The following is a 20,245-nucleotide window of genomic DNA, read 5'->3' on the forward strand; positions in this document are numbered from 1 at the left end:
TGGCTAACTGGTAAACCTCACCTTCAGCTTCAGGCTGGGCTTGCTCAGAGATGGCTGGAACACTCCGGTGGTCAGGCCAGGGGAGGGTAGAAGATGGGGAGTCCCTGCCAGACTTCCGTGGGGTTTCCCAGGTGCTCCTGTGGTGGGTGGGACTGTTTTTGTGTGTTTTTCTTAAATTATACTTTAAGTTCTGGGGTACATGTGCAGAACGTGCAGGTTTGTTACATAAGTATACACGTGCCATGGTGGTTTGCTGCATCCATCACCCTGTCATCTATATTAGATATTTCTCCTAGTGCTATCCCTCCCCAATCCCCTCAATCCCTGCTATCCCTCCCCTAGCCCCCACCCCCAACAGGCTGTGATGTTCCCCTCCCTGTGTCCATGTGTTCTTATTGTTCAACACCCACTTATGAGTGAGAACATGCGGTGTTTGGTTTTCTGTTCTTATGTTAGTTTGCTGAGAATGATGGTTTCTAGCTTCATCCATGTCCCTGGAAAGGACATAAACTCATCCTTTTTTATGGCTGCATAGTATTCCATGGTATATATGTACCACATTTCTTTATCCAGTCTATCATTGATGGACATTTGGGTTGGTACCAAGTCTTTGCTATTGTGAACAGTGCTACAATAAATGTATGTGTGCATGTGTCTTTATAATAGAATGATTTACAATCCTTTGGGTATATACCCAGTAATGGGATTGCTGGATCAAATGCTTTCGTGTTCTATGGAAGATAGGTTCGTTATTTGCTCAGTGACCCAAAATTGAAACTCAAGTCCTTTGGAGGAAGTTCTGGGCTCTGAAATTGCTTCTCTCAGCCTCAGTTTCTCCATGGGTTTTGGATTCAGGCATTGACCACAGTGATTCTGAGAGGATAGTTTGCGTGGTGGCTGGCCTGGCTCATGGGCCTTACTCTGCGACAGTGGAGGAGGACATGCAGGCCATCTGACCAAGTGGGGAGTGCCAGCTGGCAAAAGGGTCCACTGAGGCACTGACTTCCTGCCCTGGGGCTCTCAGCAAGTTCAGCCAGCCAGCCTCCATTTTCCCAAGTGTAAAATATATGTCAGGCCATTTGCTTCTGTGGGAGGGCCTGGAGGGCTATAATTATGGGAGAGTATGTGGAGTCCTGGGAGCCCTCGATGGGGTTTTACAAGGAAGCTGCAGACGGCTATGGGTCATGACTGGTTGGGGGAGTTATGGAATTTCTTTAGAAAAAAGAACCATGCAAGGAGTGGGCGGGAGGGGGAGATGGCAACTCAGGAAGACAGTGTCTGGCGCCCTTGGGAAGACATCTTAGCACACACCAAAGCCCTCTCTCACAATTCAATCAAGTTGTTGCTTCTGTTCATACCAAAAGGGCCTTTTTAAAATACAATTAGGCTCTGTTTTATTATGTGTGACAGACGAGGCCATTAACCATTCCGACTATTAAATCAGACTTCATTAAAAAAAATGGAAGTAACTGTAAATTGCCTTGGGTCACGATCATTTAGAGCTGAGACATTTCAAAGAAAAACATTAGGGAGCTCACGACCATGATGAAGTTAATCAATTTGACATCCCACGGAGGGCCGGGCGTGTCTGTGCCAGAAGAGCTGCTGCACAGCCTCTCCCCAGAGCCCGGCTCCTGGGGAGCAGGGAGGTCTCTGCCTCTCCTCTCTCCAAAGGAGAGCTGGTAAGCCTACGAAAATAACTCGGAAATTTGGGGGAAAGGGAATTTCTTGTCTCTCAGAGAGGTGTTATTGGTTTGCTTTTCTTAAAAAGTATCTAAATATATCAAATGTGATACCAAGTCATACATAATACATTTTTATGTTTTTGCACCAAAAAGTGACTTTGGAGCTGTAAGAAGCAGTGCTATGTAAGTATAATGCATCTTCCCTAGCCCCGTAAGTGGGGTGGGGTGGTGTGGCTTCCACAGACTTCCTCATTTATGGACAGGTTGTGTCCTTTCTCCGGGTGTCTACTTCTTGGCAGGGGTCCTGAGGAGGAGAAACCTGCATTGGGGTGAATCTTACCCTCCTCTCCTTTGTAGGGGTAGAAAAGGGGGGATGGACAGGGCAATACAAATACAAAAAGATGGGAGGAAGCCCAGCCCCTGCACTTTTCTTCCCCAGGCCGTGCTGAGCCCGGAGAGAGAGCAAACCCCAGTGTTCCTCCAAGGCTAAGGAGAGGTGGGGGCTGAGTTGTGTCTGGGGCGCATCCTGACCTTGAGGTGGCACCAGGCATGGCAAGAGTGGGGATGGGCGGAGACCACTCAAGGCCAATTCGGGAGGGGTGGGAGCCAGGGTGGGGGGTAGGTAATGAGAGGCAAGTTTGGTTGTGAAGCCCTGGAAGGTGGGGTCCTGTCTAAGCAGGAATTTCCTGGCTGGATTATTAGCATAATAATGGTGGGGGTGGAAGGGGAGCATGTTTGTCTGGAATGCAGAGATGGGAGAAGCGGTGCCATCAGCCTCAGAGAGGTTTCCCCTGGGACCTTGTGCGCTCTCCCCTTTCCCACTGTCCTGCTGATTGAGATGCACCAAGGGCCCACCTGAATGCCAAGCTCACTTTCCTTGTGGTATGGGCTGCACAGGGCTCACCTACCTCCTCTATGAAGCCCTCAGGCTCTACCCCAGCTGCACCCTCGGCTTGGGGACACTTTTGCCTCCCTGCTCTGCTGGAGCTGTCTGAAAGCTGCTAGATCCAGTAGCCCCTTGCCAGCAAGCCTCTGTCTGGTCTCCATCTCTCTCTGTTCCAGTACACCTCCTTCCAGTCCTCTGCTTTCCTGCTCTAGATCATGCCTACAGCCCAAGGACACCTTTTCTGGCCTCAAGTCCCTTCAGAATATGTCCCTGCCTACCTCTCTGGCCTCACCTTCTGCCTCTCTGCTCCAAACACTTAGCACTTAGCACTGTGGTTTCTTCTGGCCTCCCTGACTTTGCAGGTTTCTTTTGCCTAAATTGCTTGTTCCTGTCTTCTTAGCCCAGGGAAGCTCTTTTCAGATTGGTCAGGGTTGGTGACTCACAGTATCTTCCTTCCTTTCTTTCCCCTCCCCTCCCCTCCCCTCCCCTCCCCTCCCCTCCCCTTCCCTTCTCTTCCCTCCCCTTCCCTCCTCTCCCCTCCCCTCCCTTTTTCCCTCCCTTCTTCCTTCCCTCCTTCCCTTTCCTGAGCACCATCTGTGCCAAGTACAAGATCTCTCCTTTATAGAATTGCTAAGACAATAAAGAAATGTACTATGAGGCAGTGATGGCACTGTGGAGAAACACAGGGCAGGGGAAGGGGAGAGGGAGCGAAGGGGGAGTGGTCAGGGAAGGCCCCCATGGCGAAGGGGCATTGGAGCAGAGACCTGAAGGAAGTGAGGGAGCGATCACTGCCACAGTGTCCCAGGGCCAGGGGTGGGGACATGCCTGCGTGTGTCCCACAACACAACTCCGTGACTGGGACAGCTCTGGGCCAGTTGTGCATTGTATTGTCACAACAATGCAATGGTGGTTAATGCATAAGTGGTTATGCCGGTCTGTTTTCCCTGGCCTCCTTAGCCACGCAGGGCAAGGACATGTCCTGTTACTCTCTGAATCTGCGTTCTGGAGCCACGAGCAGCATCAGACACCCTCAGGCAAATGGCACGTGCCTGTGGACTAAAAGAATGAATGAATGTGTGAACACGGGGGAAAAAGGAGCAGATTTCTGGACTTGTGCAAGGCTGTGTGGAAGAGAGAAAAAAGGAAAGATGCATATGGTTTTTATATTCAAAAAATTTTCAACCAATTAGAAAAGACATGCACACACTTAAGACAACTTAAAAAACCTAGTTTAGATAGAAAGTTAAATAACTTTAGGTGATACCTTAGAATCCACTAATTCCACATTTTATCCAGGATGAGTGGTTGGGGGCACTACTCCCTTAGATGCCCCGACACACTCATCTACTCCCTTAGATGCCCCGACATTTACTCCAAGAATACTCCAGAACATTTCTTTGGGGCTGGCTTCCCAGGCTGCTTCAGACTAATGAATTGTCCCCTGGACTCTGAGATATCCTTCCTTCCTTGTTTTTAACCCAAACTCTCCCCCCAGAGTGATGTTACTCCCTCACTCAGCAGTGTTTGCACATCACAGATTCTGCCTATTGTCTTCTTAGCAAGCATCATGAGAAACTGCCTCTATATATTTTTCTCTATTTGCTTACTGGGAGCAAATAAGCCAGCTGTGGTAAGCTTGTGTTGCATTGTCTGTCTCCCCGCCACTGGTGTGTAAGCTATCTGAGGGCACAGACCATGTCTGTTGTGTTCACTTTTGTATTCTCATGCTTACAGCAGTGCTGGTTCTCAAGAAATACATATTGAATGAATGAATGAATATCAAGAAAACCTGCACTGTTTCCAAAAACTCAACCTATTTTGGAAGGATGGAGATTATTAGCCCACTACAGGCAGCTCCTTGATGATGGAGCCATGTGCCCCTTGTCTCTGGATTCCTCATCCTGGCATGGTGTTTGGCATGTAGGTATATCCAACACATACCTGTGGGGGGACTGTGCAAAAGAGGGCCCTTTATAGCCTGCAGCAGTGACTGGCAACTCTCTGTGGCCAGCACAGTGTCAGGCTCCCGTGGGTAGTTGGCACGTACCTATAGAATGGCAAAATGAAGGAATGTAGGGACAAAGGGAGAAATGAATGCATTTCTAGACTTGTGCAAATACCTGTTGCCAGGTGTCCACTAATGCTCTCTTGCCCCAGTAAAGCAGGACAGAGCCTTATATTCTGGCCGCAGTGCTCTGTGACCCCAACTTGTGACTCTCTTCTCCAGCCACAAGGAGGCCACTGGGGTGGCTTCTCAGGGCCTCCACACTGCCAGCGTTCATTCTTCTTTCCTACCTGTGCCAGTGCTGAGAGAGTAAAATCCTTTCCTTTCCTTTTCCTTTTCCTTTTCCCTTTCCTTTTCCTCTCTTCCTCTCTTCCTCTCTTTTCTCTCTCTCTCTCCCCTCTCTCTCTCCTCTCCCTCTCTCTCTCTCTCCTTCTCTCTCTCTCTCTCTCTCACTCGCTTTCTTGCTTGCTTTTGACAGAGTCTTGCTCTGTTGCCTGGGCTGGAGTGCAAGAGCCATGATTTCAGCTCACTACAACCTCTGCCTCCTGGACTCAAAAGATCCTCCCACCTCAGCTTTCCAAGTAGCTGAGGGACCACGGTGCATGCCAGCATGCCCAGCTAATTTTTGTATGTTTTGTAGAGACAGAGTTCTGCCATGTTGTCCAGGCTAGTCTTGAACTCCTGGACTCAAGCAATCCACTCCCTTCAGGTTCCCAACTGTGAGCCACTGTGTTGGCCTATTTTAATTTTAATTTGTTATTTTTAGAAACAGGCTCTTGCACTGTCACCCACGCTGGAGTGCAGCAGTGTGATCACAGCTTACCGTAGCCTCAATCTCGTGGGCTCAAGTGATCCTGCCTCCTCAGCCTCCTGAATACCTGGGACTATAAGGCACATGCCTCCATGCCCAGCTAATTGAAAAAAAATCTTTTTTAAGAGATGGAGTCTGGCTGTGTTGCCCAGGCTAGTCTCAAACTCCTGGTCTCTAGTGATCCTCCTGCCTCAGCATCCCAGAATGTGGGGATTGCAGGCATGAACCTTCATGCCTGGCCCAAAATATCTGTTTGGATAAAAGCTTTGAGGGTCTGGGATGAGGTTTGGTGGGCTCTGGCAGTGACAGCACATGAGTGAATGCCTGTATTTTTTCCCTGTTTGTGTCATTCCCTTATGTGTGACTTTCTGCAAAGATAGGGTTTAATATAGAAGAGACCTAGGCTTCAGTCTTTCCTTTGAGTGAGAAGTCTAAAATATAAGTCCTTAAAAATTTTAGCCTGGGGCAAGCAGAATACGAATGATCCGCTGCATGGGTTCTCACACCTAGGGATGTGATGGGTTTGTCACTCCTGGCCAGTTGGTTGCCTGATCTTGTTTTGGATTGCAGGCAGGCCCCCTGGGCCTTGTCCCTACCGCAGGCCAGGGGAAAAACAGGCTCCTGCATCCAGCCAAGCATGCACCATCTTCCTCGTCATCATACTTCCCGCATGTCCCTCGCCAGGCACCCATGTGCCCTGGAGATTGTCACTGTTGCCAACCGTTGTGATTTTAATCCTTGCTCTGTTTTTCCTTCCTGGAGACCAGGGACCTTCCCGAGGTTTGTCCCGACAAAGCTTCTCCCAGGCACTCTGTGGCCATTTCCTCCAAAGACCACTCCCTGGGGAGGAGTGAGTCACTAGAATGAGTCTGGGGGGCAGGGAACTGGCTTTTGCGGGGGCGGGGGTGGGGTCAGGGCGCAAAGGGGTCCCACTATTCTTTTCTTTAGCACTTTGCCTGGAGCACGTCTAAGCAGTGACCTGAGCTTGGCGGGCCCCTGGTTCTTCTGGCAGCCATAGTGCTTTTTACAGCTTTCCGTTCTGAGAGGGGCCACTGTCTCTGGAGGTGGGGAGGCTTTCTGCTTCTACCCAGCCGCTAGCGGTGGCCGTTTAGCTTAGCAATGCCTGATGCTGGGAGAGTGCCCAAGAAGCCTCTGGTGTGTCCTGGAGCAAGCTCACTTCCTGGGGTCCTGCCTGCATGGCCCGACCCCCAATGCCCCAGCTTCCTGCCCTCAGACCCCAACCCTTGACTCCCTGAGCCCTGACCTGGGAGCCAGTGATGATGAATTCCAGCTGAAACTGTCCCTAGTTGAGTAGTCTTTGCAAATCACTTCTCCCCAGCCCCTAGCTTCTTCGCCTGTTAAAGGCGGATTAAAAAGAAAAAAATTTAAAAATACCACCCTGTTTTGCCAACCTCATGAAGCAGGAGCTTGTTGTGAAGCTTACATTAGCTGAGGCTGGAGACATGGCTTAGATGGTGCAGGGTACTGTGCACATACCAGGCTGCAGCTATTTTTATTTTTAACATTGGAATCCTGTGTGTCTCTGTCTCGAGGAGAGACAGTCATTAGGGGATGCATGAGCTTTAAAGGGGAGGTAATGAAAAATATTGAGGCCAAGATTAATTTTCTGAAGCAGTCATGAAAAAGCAAGAGATTTGTGCTAGTAGTTAACAAAAATGTCACTTGCCTTTTTTCATTCTGCATATTATTATATAAATAGTTTATGGAAAAATAGACTATGATAAAATATTTATAAAATAAACAAAATTAATCACTGAAAGAGCAAGTCAAGCCATCACCATTGGCTATGTTATTCTCTGACTTCTCCACTCTGGAATTATGGTGTTTTCACACAGCTTTTACCAAGCTCAGAAACATCACTCACTCTGGGGGCACTGTCCCCACTGTCTCTTGCTCAGAGGTGGCCTCTGACTCTGAGGGATATGAGTCTTCCCTCTTCACCATCACTGGGATTTCCAGCTGATTCCATTGATCCTTTACTTCAAGGCATCCTTACTGGGGGACCTCCCTGCCCCATCAATGAACAGTCATGATTTCAGGGTTTGGAAAAAGGGATCAAAAGAGGCATTTGAAAAGTGGTGCCTGGGGACGGGGCCTGGCAGTCTTACTGGGTTTCTTGAACAAGCCTCCCCTCTCCGCTCCCCTCACTCTCCACGACTGTTCAAGTCATCTTCATTCTCCTCAACTCTTCCATGTGCTGTCCCCTCATGTACATCTGATGTCCAAGCGCTGTGCTCTGAGAACAACTATCAGATGGCAGCACATCCTGGGCCTCCCAGCTGGCCTCCTCTCACTGCCTCTCCTTCTCCCTCCTGCTGTGACACCCTGAGCCTTGCTCCAGTGGTCAGCTGCCCCAACTCCTGCATCTTGACTTCCCCCTCTCGCCTCAGTCAAGATGTTCTGTCTCCCCCATGGCAAAAGAAAACCTCTCTCAACTCCTTATCCTACTCTCCCGCCCAGTCAAGCTTGTCAGACGAGGCATCTACACATCCCTCCTGCTCTCCCTCACCCCGCTTTGTTCCCCAACCCACTCTGGGTGGTGGATTTCTGACACTGAACCTGCTTCCTTGGTGTGGTGCAGGACTCCAGTCGGTGGGTGGATGGGTTGGGTAGAACTGGCCCTTTCTGTCTTGTTACTCTCTCTCTTCAGCCTCCACAGGATCAACTCCCCCAGGCTATTCAGGCAACTGAATTTCTTACCCAGGGCTCAGGAGAGTTTCAGGAGTTCTGGGAGCTGGGACAAAGATTCCACTTCCAGCTATTTTGCACTTCTCCTCAGATCTCATGCAAGGAGATACCTAAAGACATTGGCCATTCAAATGAGGCCATGGAAAGGTGCTGAGCCTACTGCTAATTAGGGAAAGTGCAAAAAAAATCCCAGAAACATACCATTTCATACCCATTAGCATGGTAGATTTTTTTTTTTTTTGAGACAGAGTTTCATTCTGTTGCCCAGGCTGGAGTACAGTAGTGTGATCTCGGCCCACTTCAACCTCCACCTCCTGGGTTCCAGTGATTCTCCTGCCTCAGCCTCCCAAGTAGCTGGGATTACAGGCACACGTCACCACGCCCAGCTAATTTTTTGTATTTTTTTTTTCTCGAGACGGAGCCTTTGCTTTGTTGCCCAGGCTGGAGTAAAGTGGTTTGATCTTGGCTCACTGCAACCTCCACCTCCCTGGTTCAAGCAATTCTCTCGCCTCAGCCTCCTCAGTAGATGGGGGTTACAGGCGTGCGCCACCATGCCCGGCTAATTTTTGTATTTTTAGTGGAGACAGGGTTTCACCACATTGGTCAGACTGGTCTTAAACTCATGACCTTGTGAGCCACCACACCCGGCCTTAATTTTTGTATTTTTAGTAGAGACAGGGTTTCACCATGTTGGCCAGGCTGGTCTCGAACTCCTGACCTCAGGCAATCTGTCCGCCTCAGCTTCCCAAAGTGCTAGGATTATAGGTGTGAGCCACCACACCCAGCCTGATAAACATTTTTTAAAAGCCTAATAATACCAAATGTAGACAAGGATGTGCTGAGATCAAATGTACCCAGCAGGGAGTGTCTTTGGAAGAACCACTTTTGAGAGAAGTTTGGCAATAGCCAGAGAGTTGAAGATGCTCCTGCCCCATGACCTGGGCATCACACTTCTAGGCCTGTGTTGCAGAGGGGTACAGGGAGCCTTGTTCGTGCAAAAATATTCTTGCAAGATCATTTGTAACATAAAAAAATTGGAAACAACCAGAAAATAAATGTAAAAGTTATACTCTATCCATATAGCAGTTAAAATGAATGAACTACAGTCACAGGCATCAACATAGATACATCTCAAAGACATGTTGTTGAGTGGGAAAGACAAGTTGCAGAAGGGATGTCTAGTATGATACTATTTGTATAATGTTTTAAGATATGCAAATTAGTACTACAAAATGTGTGTGGATACATAAATATGTATGAAAACTATAAAAATCTGCACAGGAATGATAAACACCAAATTCCTAAGAGGTTCTTTATTTTCCCTGGGGAGAAGGGGAACAATGGCAGGAGCGATATGCAGGGGGCTTCAATTTGATCTGTTGTTCCATTTCTTTCTTTCTTGTTTTTTTTTTTTTAGATGGAATCTCTGTCACTCACACTGGAGTGCAATGATGCGATCTTGGCTCACTGCAACCTCTGCCTCCTGGGTTCAAGCGATTCTGCTGCCTCAGCCTCCCGAGTAGCTGGGATTACAGGTGTGTGCCACCGGGCCCAGCTAATTTTTGTATTTTTAGTAGAGACGGGATTTCACCATCTTGGCCAGGATGGTCTCAAACTCCTGACCTTGTGATCCACCTGCCTCAGCCTCCCAAAGTGCTGAGATTACAAGTGTGAGCCATCGCACCTGACCTGTTGTTCCATTTCTTAAAAGTGAAAATCTGAAGCAAATGTGGCTTAGTGTTAGATTTTATTAAGCCGGGTTTTGTGTAGATGTCTTTGATGTTAATGGATTGGCTTTATTAGAAAACATATCAAACATACAGATAAATGAAAAAAGCTACTTAGGCCTTCTCAACATTGGGGAGCATGAAGGATTTCTCCCATTCCAAATGGCTCCCCTGTCCCAGGGTGGAGTCTTTTCTTCCCAGCACTGGTGCCCCTTCTTCAAGGCACTGAGTTGGAAAACTCTGAAGTACAGTGGTGGAAAATTCTGCCCTTCCTCCAGGCTGAGCCTGTCTCCCAGAGTCTTGCCCTTCATACCACATCATACAGCTGAGCTTTTTCGTCTGGGTAGTGGCCCAGCTTCAGCCTGATGCAAGAAAACATGGCATTTAGGAGCCAGACTGGCTGGGTCCAGATGCTGGCTCTGCCACTTGACTGTACAACCTTGGGCAAGTTACTCTGATTCTCTCTGCCATAGAATGGAGGGTGCCTGGGCAGGGAAGAGGGTGGCCCATGAGTTCAGGAAGGTGAGCAGGGGCAGCTCAGGGAGCTTGAGATCCTCATCCTATCCAGAGCTGGGCTACTTGGCACAGAGTGACCAGGTCATATTGATACCTGGCAGCAGGAAATGGCAACCTGCTGTCCACCCATCCCAAACCACATGGGAGTTGAAATGGACAGGACTGATGCTAAAGCAATTTTTTCGGACTGGTTTCCTGGCCCAGATAACCAAGCAAGTATCATTGAAAGCAAATCTGCTGTTGATTGCAGCAAACCCTTAGATAGGGCAGGAAAGAAACCCAAGCTCCTCCAGCTGGTGCAGAGCAGCTCAGAGGCCCTGGGCCCTGCCTCTGTGAAAACTCTTTCCAGGTTTTATCTTCTTACATCAAGCATTTCAAGAAAAACTAGATAATCAGGCTGTGTGGGATTTCTGCAGAACTCTCCAGTAGAGTCGTGAGCCCCTCATCTCCATGCTCCTGCCTCTTGGTGGTGTTACAGCTACGTCTCAGTGGTCCAGATTCTGGGGAGCTCACACCTGCCCTTCCATCCAGTCCTCTTATCTTTCCCTGAGAGTGTTCACATGTATGGCCTTCTGTGGCACTGGAGATGCAGGCCATGCTGGGATGAATATGGGGAATTGCTATGGATTAAACTGTGTCATCCTAAAATTCATATGTTGAAATCCTAACCCTCAGTACCTCAGAATGGGATCTTACTTGGAAATGGGGTTGTTGCAGATGGAATTAGGTGAAGATGAGGTCACTAAGGTGAGCCCTAAGCCAATATGACTGGTGTTCTTATAAAAAAGGAAGAATTTGGACTAATACACACACACACACACACACACACACACACACACACACAGAGCAAGAGAGTAAGGCCATGTGACAATGAAGGCAGAGATTGGGGTGATACCTCTGAGTCAAGGAATTCCAAAGATGACCAGCAAACCTCCAGAGGCTGGGAGGGAGGCCTGGAACAGATTCTCTCTCACTGCCCTCAGAAGGAACCAACTCTGCCATCACCTTAATCTCAGACTTCCAGCCTCCAGAATTGTGAGAAAATACATTTCTGTTGTTTAAGCCCCCAGTTTGTGGTATTTTGTTAGGACAGCTCTTAGCAAGCCAATACAGTGACTACGTGCCTTTCAACTGAGGACCTGGGGACCTGACGACCCCTGAGAGCAGCAGTGTGCTCAAGGTCACACGGCTACTAAGGAACTCGAGCTAACAGCTGGCTTCACAGACAGTGTCACAGGGTGGCTTGGACACTTACACAAGGGAGTCAGTGATTTCAAAAGGAACTGGGAATAAAAACATTGCAGTTTATGCTTCTATGAAGTGTGATATGTCACAATGGCTTCTGGGTGGTCTGTTCCTGAGCTTGATCAAGATGGTGTTTGGGGGAAAATACTTTACTTATCACTTGTAGGAGATCACACAACATGCCAGATTCAAGTAATGGGCCCCATCATAAAGACCACAGCCTTCAGACACACTGTCAGTGTGCCAGCTCATTATATAACTAGTCTGACATCTCTGGCTGCCTAATTTATGGGACCTATGGCATTTTGGCATGGCTTTGGCCTTCTGATTCTGGTGTCCTTTCTATCTTATATTCTTGGGTGTGGACAATTCTAAATATCTTTCTTTGGGAGTTATTCTTTTCCTCCCCACCACAGTGCTAAGCTGGCTCCCACACTGTGGGTTGGATGGCTGGAGTTGGGCAGTGGGGAGTGTGTAGGAGGGACAGGACAGAGGCTACCCATCAAGAGGCTCATGGCAGTCTGCCTCCATCTCTCTATCCACAGCTGTGTGGCCTTGGTTAAGCCACTTCCCCTTCTGAGCCCATTTTCTTACCAGTAAAGAGGAGATTGGGGAGTGGGGAAGATGAGCTCTCTTCAAATTGGGAGAAGGCTGCAGCCCAACAAAGATGGTAAGAGACACCAAGAGTGAGGCTGGTTCACCAGCTATTTTTGCTGTTTTAAAAATCCCACCTAAGTGCCAGGTTTTTCTCCAGCATGAGCCTGAGCAGGACAGCCAAGGTTGAGCATCTGTCAGCACAGCCGCCTTGCTCATCAGAACCTCTGACCAGCAGAAACATGCTTCTAGGCAAAAAATACAGGACACATGTATGAATTCTTAATTTGTACAATTTAGTTGGCAAGCAGCTCTTAAAACAGAAGTTTACTGACATGGTGCATACTAAAAGTGTCCTTGGTTTTGAGAAGGTGGAACCACTGAGTTTTGGGCCCCAGATTACCTCCTGTTCTAGAGCCTACATTCCTAGCCCTACACTGGGGTAGCACCCCTCCTCTTGGTGATCTAGATGAATGGCAACTCCACCTGGATGGCTGGCCGATGGCTGTGCCCCGTAACTCCTTCCGTCCACTGGTCATGTCACATCCTCCCTCTTCAGATTAGAATTCAAGGTCACCTTATATGGGAGTTTCCATCTCCAGTTTGCAGGCAGTTGCCAACACCATCCTTGGCAATTTTTGTCTGTACCTCTGTGTTGAGCATGGTTTTTGTATATGTCTTTGTGTTGAATGTGGCATACCTTCCCTTTAAGATGTGAAGCTCCTTGAGCATTGGAACGGAGTTATTCCAGCTATAACTGGATTTGAGGCTATGGATTCTTCCAACTTGTGGCCAGGACCTGCATGTCTGGTGTTACAGTGTCAGGCTCAGTGAAGAAGAGGCTCAGTGCTTGGGTTGACAATGGTCAGCACAGCTGGTGAGGGGCAGATTCAGAAAGCCAAGCTGAATCCCGCTGATTCGCTGCACAGTGCTCTTCCCTCCTCAGCAGTGCAGAGCTGCACCATAGCCCATCTGGCTCAGGGAGTCTGCAGAGATGGACTCAGAGGGCAGGACAGCCCTTAAGGGGCCTAATAACAAAACCCTGTAATATCAACCATGGTGGGAGGGAGAAGTGCTTTCCCTAGCTAGGAAGAAACACTGTGCAGAGACTTGGGCTCAAGGCCGACTTCAGAGGCAGGCAGAGCTGTCTGTTGAAACTCCGGGCTTGGCTTGACTTATATGAGCTCCCTACGGTGACTCCTGGAGGCACACAGGCACAGTGGAGGATCATGAAGCCACAGAGATTGCTATCATTCAGCCACCTCTCCCTTCTTCTCTAGTAATAGAATTTTTCTTCTTTTTTTTTTTTTTTTTTTTTAAGGTGAGGTGCTTGACTGCCCACTATAAAGACTACATTTCCTAGTCTCCCTGGCTGTGCGACTAAGTTCTAGCCTATGGGGATGTAAGCAAAAGTGAGGAAGTGTTCTTAGAAAGAAGGGATGGTCCTTTTTCTTCTTTTCTTTTTGTTGCTCTGTGAAAAGCAGATGAGATGGCTGGTGCTGGAGGAACAATCTTGGGCCTTGAAATGACCTTGTGAACCACCCTTGATGGAACTCCGAGATAGAAGCCACGTCATCATGACACTATGGGGTGTCTCAGCAGGCCTGGTCCACCTGCTTTTCATCTTCTGTGTAAGTTTCTATTTTATTTAGGCCACTGTGTCTTTGGGGTTTCTGTCCCCTAATCCTAGCCTCCAGAGAACACTTTATTCCTTTTTTGTTTTCTTGCAGTTCTTCTGATTATCTTTTGATGCTGGTTTATCACAAACACCTCTCTACAACTTGTTAAAACTCCCCTGTCTTGGTAAAGAGAGAACAGAGCTTATTCAGGCTTTGAGCTTTTGGTAGGCAGTAGATCTGAGTGTTATTGACATTATTTTGTTTTGTTTCTATGGTATTTATTTTTAGGTTACCATTTACTTAAAGTAAATGATATTACTTTTCCATTTACAATAGTGACATGAGGTCATTTTCCTTTTTAAGTAATTTACTTAAGCAAAAACAATTGAGTCGATTTAAAAGCTGTTAAGTGACTGAGAGTGCAGGTTATGTCAGCCATGGCCGAAATGAAAGCAGTGGCGGGAGGATGACAGTGTTTGGGAAACAAGGTTCTAGGTTGTGCTGCTTCAGAAAGAACTGTCTAAATATTCTTCCTCCAATAGTTTATGGTTCTCATTTTTGATAATTCAAAATATTCTTGTAATGGGGCTCCCACAGACCAAGCATAATAGTTAAGAGTGTGGGTTCTGAAGCTAGACTCCTGGGGTTCAGTTCCTTGCTCCTCCAATTGCTAGCTGTGTAGCCTTGGGCAAATTACTATACCTTTCTGTGCTCGACATCTCATCTGTAAAATGGAGTTGATGATGTGTTTGGGAGGATTAAGTGACTAATTGCTCCTAAAATACTGAACAGAGTATCTGGTGTGTATTAAATGTGCAATAAACGGCAGCTGTTATTGTTCTTGGTTTGTGTGACTTGAACACACCAGCATATCGATGTTGAGAGCTTTATGTTAAGTTTTTTGGAGTAGAATAACTTTGATTTGATGCTTGAGGAGTTTCATATTGTAAAGGGAAAATACACCACATTCAACACAGAGAAATATACAAAAGCCATTCTCAACAGGGAGCTACAAACATAAATCGCCAGGGATGGTCTTGGCAACTGCCAGCAAATTGGAGATGGAAATTCTCCAGATCAGGTGACCTTGAATTCTGATACTTGAAAGGAAGGTGTCACATGACTGGGGAGGAAGGGAGGCTGTAACATCTATAGTCACATACATTCAGGGTTTATTGAAGACCTTTGTTAAAACTTGGTATCCAGTGCTTGAGCTAAAATAGATCTTTTATTGCAGCAAAACAGCATAAAAACAACTTTTTTGATTTACTTCAATCCTATTCGATGCCTGTGTAGGAGTTAGGAGGTTGGGAATATCACATCTAAGACTGAGCATATAAAGATAGACACATGACTGCCCCGGCCTGCATCGTGGAAGGCCACAGGGTTTGATGGAAAGAGCACTGGGCTAGGAGCCAGTAGACTTGCATTCTAGTCTTTTCCCTGCCCCTTTGTGATTTTGGGTAATTGTAATCACTTCTTTCAGCCTCTTTCCTCATCGTAAATCAAAATAACTGCATCAAACTAAGTAGCCTCTTGTCATTTGAGACAGCAGGAAGATGAGGAATATACTACAGGGCAAAGTCCCAACCTACTCTAGGTCTTGGACAGGGTGTGGACTTTGGAGCTGGATAGATCTGGGTTCAAGCTCACTCACTTATTAATGGGGAGGTTCAAGGCTGATTTCTTAACCATCCTGAGCCTCAGTTTTCTTAGCTGTAACATGAGAATAATAGTACTTATGTAAGGATGCTGTAGAAATAAGAAGAGCATTGAATAGGCATCTCACAGAAGAAGCAATGTAAATGGATGAAGTGCACATGAAAAGATGCTCAGATTCTTTCTCAGTGAATGAATTAGAACTCAAAATAGCCAGATTCCATTTTACCCATCAAATTGGCAAATATTGAAAGTCTAATAATTCTCAGTGTTGGAGAGAATGTGAGGAGATGGGCATTCTTATCCACTCTTGGTGGGACTACACACTGGAGCAACTATTTTAAAATACCTTTTATTTGGTCAGGTATGGTGGCTCACACCTGTAATCCCAGACCTTTGGGAGGCTAAGGTGTGGGTCACTTGAGGCTAGGAGTCAGAGACCAGCCTGGCTAATATGGCGAAATCTCATCTCTACTAAAAATACAAAAAAAAAATAATAATAATTAGTTGGGCATGGTGCATGCCTGTAATCCCAGCCATTCAGGAGGCTGAGGCACAAGAATTGCTCAAACCCAGGAGGTGGAGGTTGCAGTGAGCCAAGATCGTTCCATTCCACCCTGGGTGACACAGCAAAACCCTGTCTCAAAAAAAGAAAAAATTCTTCTCAGCCTTTTGGCTGAGATCAAGTGTTAAAACGCCATTTATTTTGAAATAATCTAGATGTAGAGAAGAGTTGCTCAGATAGTTTAGAGAGTTTTAATGTGCTCTTCATTCAGCTTCTTCTAATGCTAACATTTTATGTCACTATGGTACAATGATAAAAACTAAGAGTATTAATATTGGGACAATATTATTAACAAAGCTACAGACTTTATTTAGATTTTTCCACTTTTTCTACATATGTCCCTTTCTGTTCCAGGATCCAATCCAGACTACCATGTTATGTTTAATCTGTATGCTTACCTTAGTCACCTCCAAACTGTGACAGTTCCCCAGAATTTTCTTGTCTTTTGTGAACTTGACACTTTTTAGAAGTCCTTTTCTGGTATTTTATAGAATGTCCCTCAGTTTGGATTTGTCTGATGCTTTCTGATAGTTACCGTGAAGTTATAGAATTTTGGGAGGAGGACCACAGAGGTGATGTGTCCTTCTCAGTGCATGGTATCAGTGGGTGTGTAGTGATCATTTATTATGGTGATGTTAACTTTGATCACTTGATTTAGGTGATGTCTGTCAGCTTTATCCATGACAAAGTTAGTATTTTCCTCCTCTTACACTCTGTTAGAAGAGAGTCATTATTCCCAGCTCACACTCAAGGAGAGGGAAATTAAGGTCCACCTCCAAGGGAGGTGTATCAAAGAATTTGTTAACATATCTCACTACAGTAACTAATAAGTATTTTGAGGAAGATATTTTGAACATGCATTCTGTGTTTTTCTTGAACTTTCACCCATTAATTTTAGCATTCATTGGTGGAGCCTGCCTCTGCTAGTAATTGCTATTGTGCTGTTCTAATGGTGATCTTCTGTTTCTCTCATTTGTTGTACATTTATTTGTTGGAATTATTATTTTTACAGGCAGCATCTTGCTCTATCACCCAGGCTGGAGTGTAATGGCATGATCACAGATCACTGTAGCTTCAACCTCCAGGACTGAAGTGATTCTCCCACTTCAGCTTCCTGAGTAGTTGGGACTACAGGCATGTGCCACCATGTCCAGATATTAGTTGGAGTTTGTTTATCCAATCATTTATTTATTTTATTCTTTGGGATTTAATTCAATAACATTGTATTGGGAGCCCTTTCAGAGTTGCTTGTGTCCTTTGACATGACTCCATAAGTTTTTTGAACACTTTCTTACTTTCTGGTACCACAGGATACTCTTAGTTTATCCTGTATTCTTCTTACTTCAACTCTGGATCAACCATTTCTCCAAGGAGCCCTGGTTCCTTTTGCTGGGAAATGATATTTAGAAACCAAAATCTTTCTATTAGATATGCACACTGCTATTAGTATGTCACTGTTTCTAAGTCCTTTCAGTAGACAGAGATAGAAATACGAATCTATCTGTCTATCTATCTTAGTCCCTTTTGTGATCATCATAAATGAAATTGTGCTGATATCTCTTAACACTAATTCAGTGCAACAGGGTTCATTACAGTCTTCTGCCTTTGCTTATTTGTAACTTCTTTGTCCAATAGTGAGAAATTTGCTTCTTATTTCTGTAATATATTATTTGTTTAACCCTAGTGTATATGTACAATAGTTTCAGAATCTAACAGTATCCTTTGAGTAAACAAATTTACTAATGAAGACACAATGTTTGTGTAGTTCTCTTTGTCTTTTGCCTCACAGCATCTAGGCAAAACACTGCTTTCGGAAGTGATTTAGGTTAGAAGCATTATTTTAAAAGTTGAAACCTAGATATAAAATATACTTATTCTTTGTGCAGGCAATGTCATTTTTAGAATTTTATATACTCTGTCAAATGTGTAAAAATATATGTGCAAGAATGTTTGCTGCAGCATGATTCGTAACTGAAAAAATGGAGAAAAACAAATGTCAGTTACAAGGGAATCATATTAAATATATTGTGGTACATAAATATTGTAACACATGCAATAAAATGCAATATAGCCAATGAAAGGAAATAAAATAATATTATTTGTAATGATTTGGAAATTGACAAAAAATATAAAACACATTTATTATAGTATGATGTATTTGGTGTAGAAGAATTCAATATACATATACTTATCGATGGGGAGTGGAATGGAGTTGGGGGAGGTGACTGAGGAAGATTAAAAGACTAAGTTTTATTCTCTGTTCTACTCTGTGTTATATGATTTTTTCTTATCTGAGTATACATTACTTTTATAAAAGAAAACATTTAAAAGTGAAAAAAAACTTGAAAAAAGAGGTACAAATGGGTACACGGAAGAGGTTTAATAAATAGTAACTGATTCCATTTCTGATCTGGTGGAATGAGCTCCTGACTTGTAATCCTACAAATAATAACAATAAATTCTGGGAAAAAAAAAAAAAAAAAAAAAAAAAAGCATTGACTTAAAGCCTCTGCAGAGTGAGAAAAATGAGAATTTGGAAGGGAGTTGAAACTAGAAAAAAAGGACTGGCACATGGTAAATTTTCTGTTCTAATGGCTTCAGGCTGAAAACTGCTTGTTACTGAGTTTTGGAGTGACCAAAACTCTGATAGAAAATCTATCACCTTTCTGCCCTGAAATGTCAGAGGACAGAGCCTGGGGTGGCCACAGCCACTGGAACATATTAAGGTAATCCCAGAAAGAACAGAGCCAGAAAGGGCAACTATAAGTTCTGTGGTTGAACTCAAAAATCCAAATTAAGGGACAGTGGTTAACCCTTGTACCACACATGTGCTTGTAGCTAAGGCTAACAGAACTAAACTGAGATTTGAATTGCTGCCTACTTCAGGCAATTCAATTGAAATTTGAGTCTACCAAGTTGACTGTTTTCCGAAACAATAACATTAGCATTCTTTGGGAGAATATAATAGGGTTTAGAATCTCAATGATATAAAATTCACAGTCTGTGGTGCAATCCAAAATAACTTGACATTCAAAGAACCAGAAAAATATGACTTTTCTTTATTATTATTATTATTATTTTTATTCAACAATATGTTTCTCCATGAAAGTCTAATGACTTTTCTTAAGTGAAAAGACAGTCAATGGAGGTAAGATACCAGATGCTAGAATGATCACATAAGGACTTTGAAGCCACTGTTATAAGCATGCTCAATGAGGTAATGGAAAATATATTTGTATGATTGAAAAGAGGAAATCTCAACAGAGAAACAGGAAATATAAACAAGAACCATATGAATTTTCTAGAGCTGAAAAATAGCACATCTGAAGTAAAATTTATAGACTTACTAGCAGTATGGACCTAATAGCAGAATGGAGATGTTCACCACCTCAAAATAAAAAAAAAAGAATCAGTGAATGGAATGGTACATCAATGAAAATTATCTAATCTGATGAAGAAAGAGAAAAAAATGTTAAGTGAACAAAGCACCAGGATCTGTAGGACATATGTATGTGTACTTAGAGTCTCAGAGTGGGAGTAGAGAAAGAATGGGGTAGAAAAAATATTTGAAGAAATAGTGGCTGAAAAATTTCCAAATCTGGTGAAAGATATAAATGTATAGATTCAAAAAATGTGGAAATCTCAAGTAGGATAAATGCAAAGAAAATCACATCTAGGTACATTAGAGTGAAACCACTGAAAATCAAAGATAAAGAGAAAATTTGGAAGCATCCAGAGAAAACAACACATGAAATTCTAGGGAACAATAATTTTAACATCTACGGATTTCTCATGAGAAAACATTGAGTCCAGAAAATAGTGGAACACCATCTTTAAAGGTCTAAAAGAAGAAGAAAAAAACCCCTGAAAACTCAAAATTCTGTATCCAGCAAACATATTCTTCAAAAACAAGAGAAAAGAAATAGACATTTATTTATTTATTTTTTACATTTCCAACAGACCTGCACTGGAAGAAAAGCAAAATACGTTCTTCAAGCTGGAAGTAAATTACGTAAGAGAGAAACTTGGACCTCTAAGAAAGAATATGGAACATCAGTAATGGTAAATATCTGGGTAAATATATACTATTATTATTATTATTATTAGAGACAGGGTTTATCTTCTGTTGCCCAGGCTAGAGTGCAGTGGCACACTCTTGGCTCACTACAACCTCTGCCTCCTGTTTTCAAGTGATCCTCCTGCTTCAGCCTCCTGAGTAGCTGG

The 20,245-nt window shown here is 44.6% G+C and overlaps 1 long non-coding RNA gene across 1 annotated transcript in view; it reads left to right on the plus strand.

The window, feature by feature from the left end:
* Positions 1 to 20,245, plus strand: part of LOC105709029 (uncharacterized) — an 86,854-nt gene that overhangs the window by 26,186 nt on the left and 40,423 nt on the right. The window contains exons 6-9 of the long non-coding RNA XR_010343621.1: positions 4,306 to 4,495; positions 9,514 to 9,631; positions 12,130 to 12,254; positions 19,982 to 20,083. This is a non-coding gene — a long non-coding RNA (uncharacterized LOC105709029). The remainder of the gene's footprint in view (positions 1 to 4,305; positions 4,496 to 9,513; positions 9,632 to 12,129; positions 12,255 to 19,981; positions 20,084 to 20,245) is intronic.

Source organism: Aotus nancymaae, unplaced genomic scaffold (genome assembly GCF_030222135.1).
Source record: "Aotus nancymaae isolate 86718 unplaced genomic scaffold, 86718_ANA_hifiasm-v0.15.2.pri h1tg000020l, whole genome shotgun sequence".
Classification (NCBI taxonomy): Eukaryota; Metazoa; Chordata; class Mammalia; order Primates; family Aotidae; genus Aotus; species Aotus nancymaae.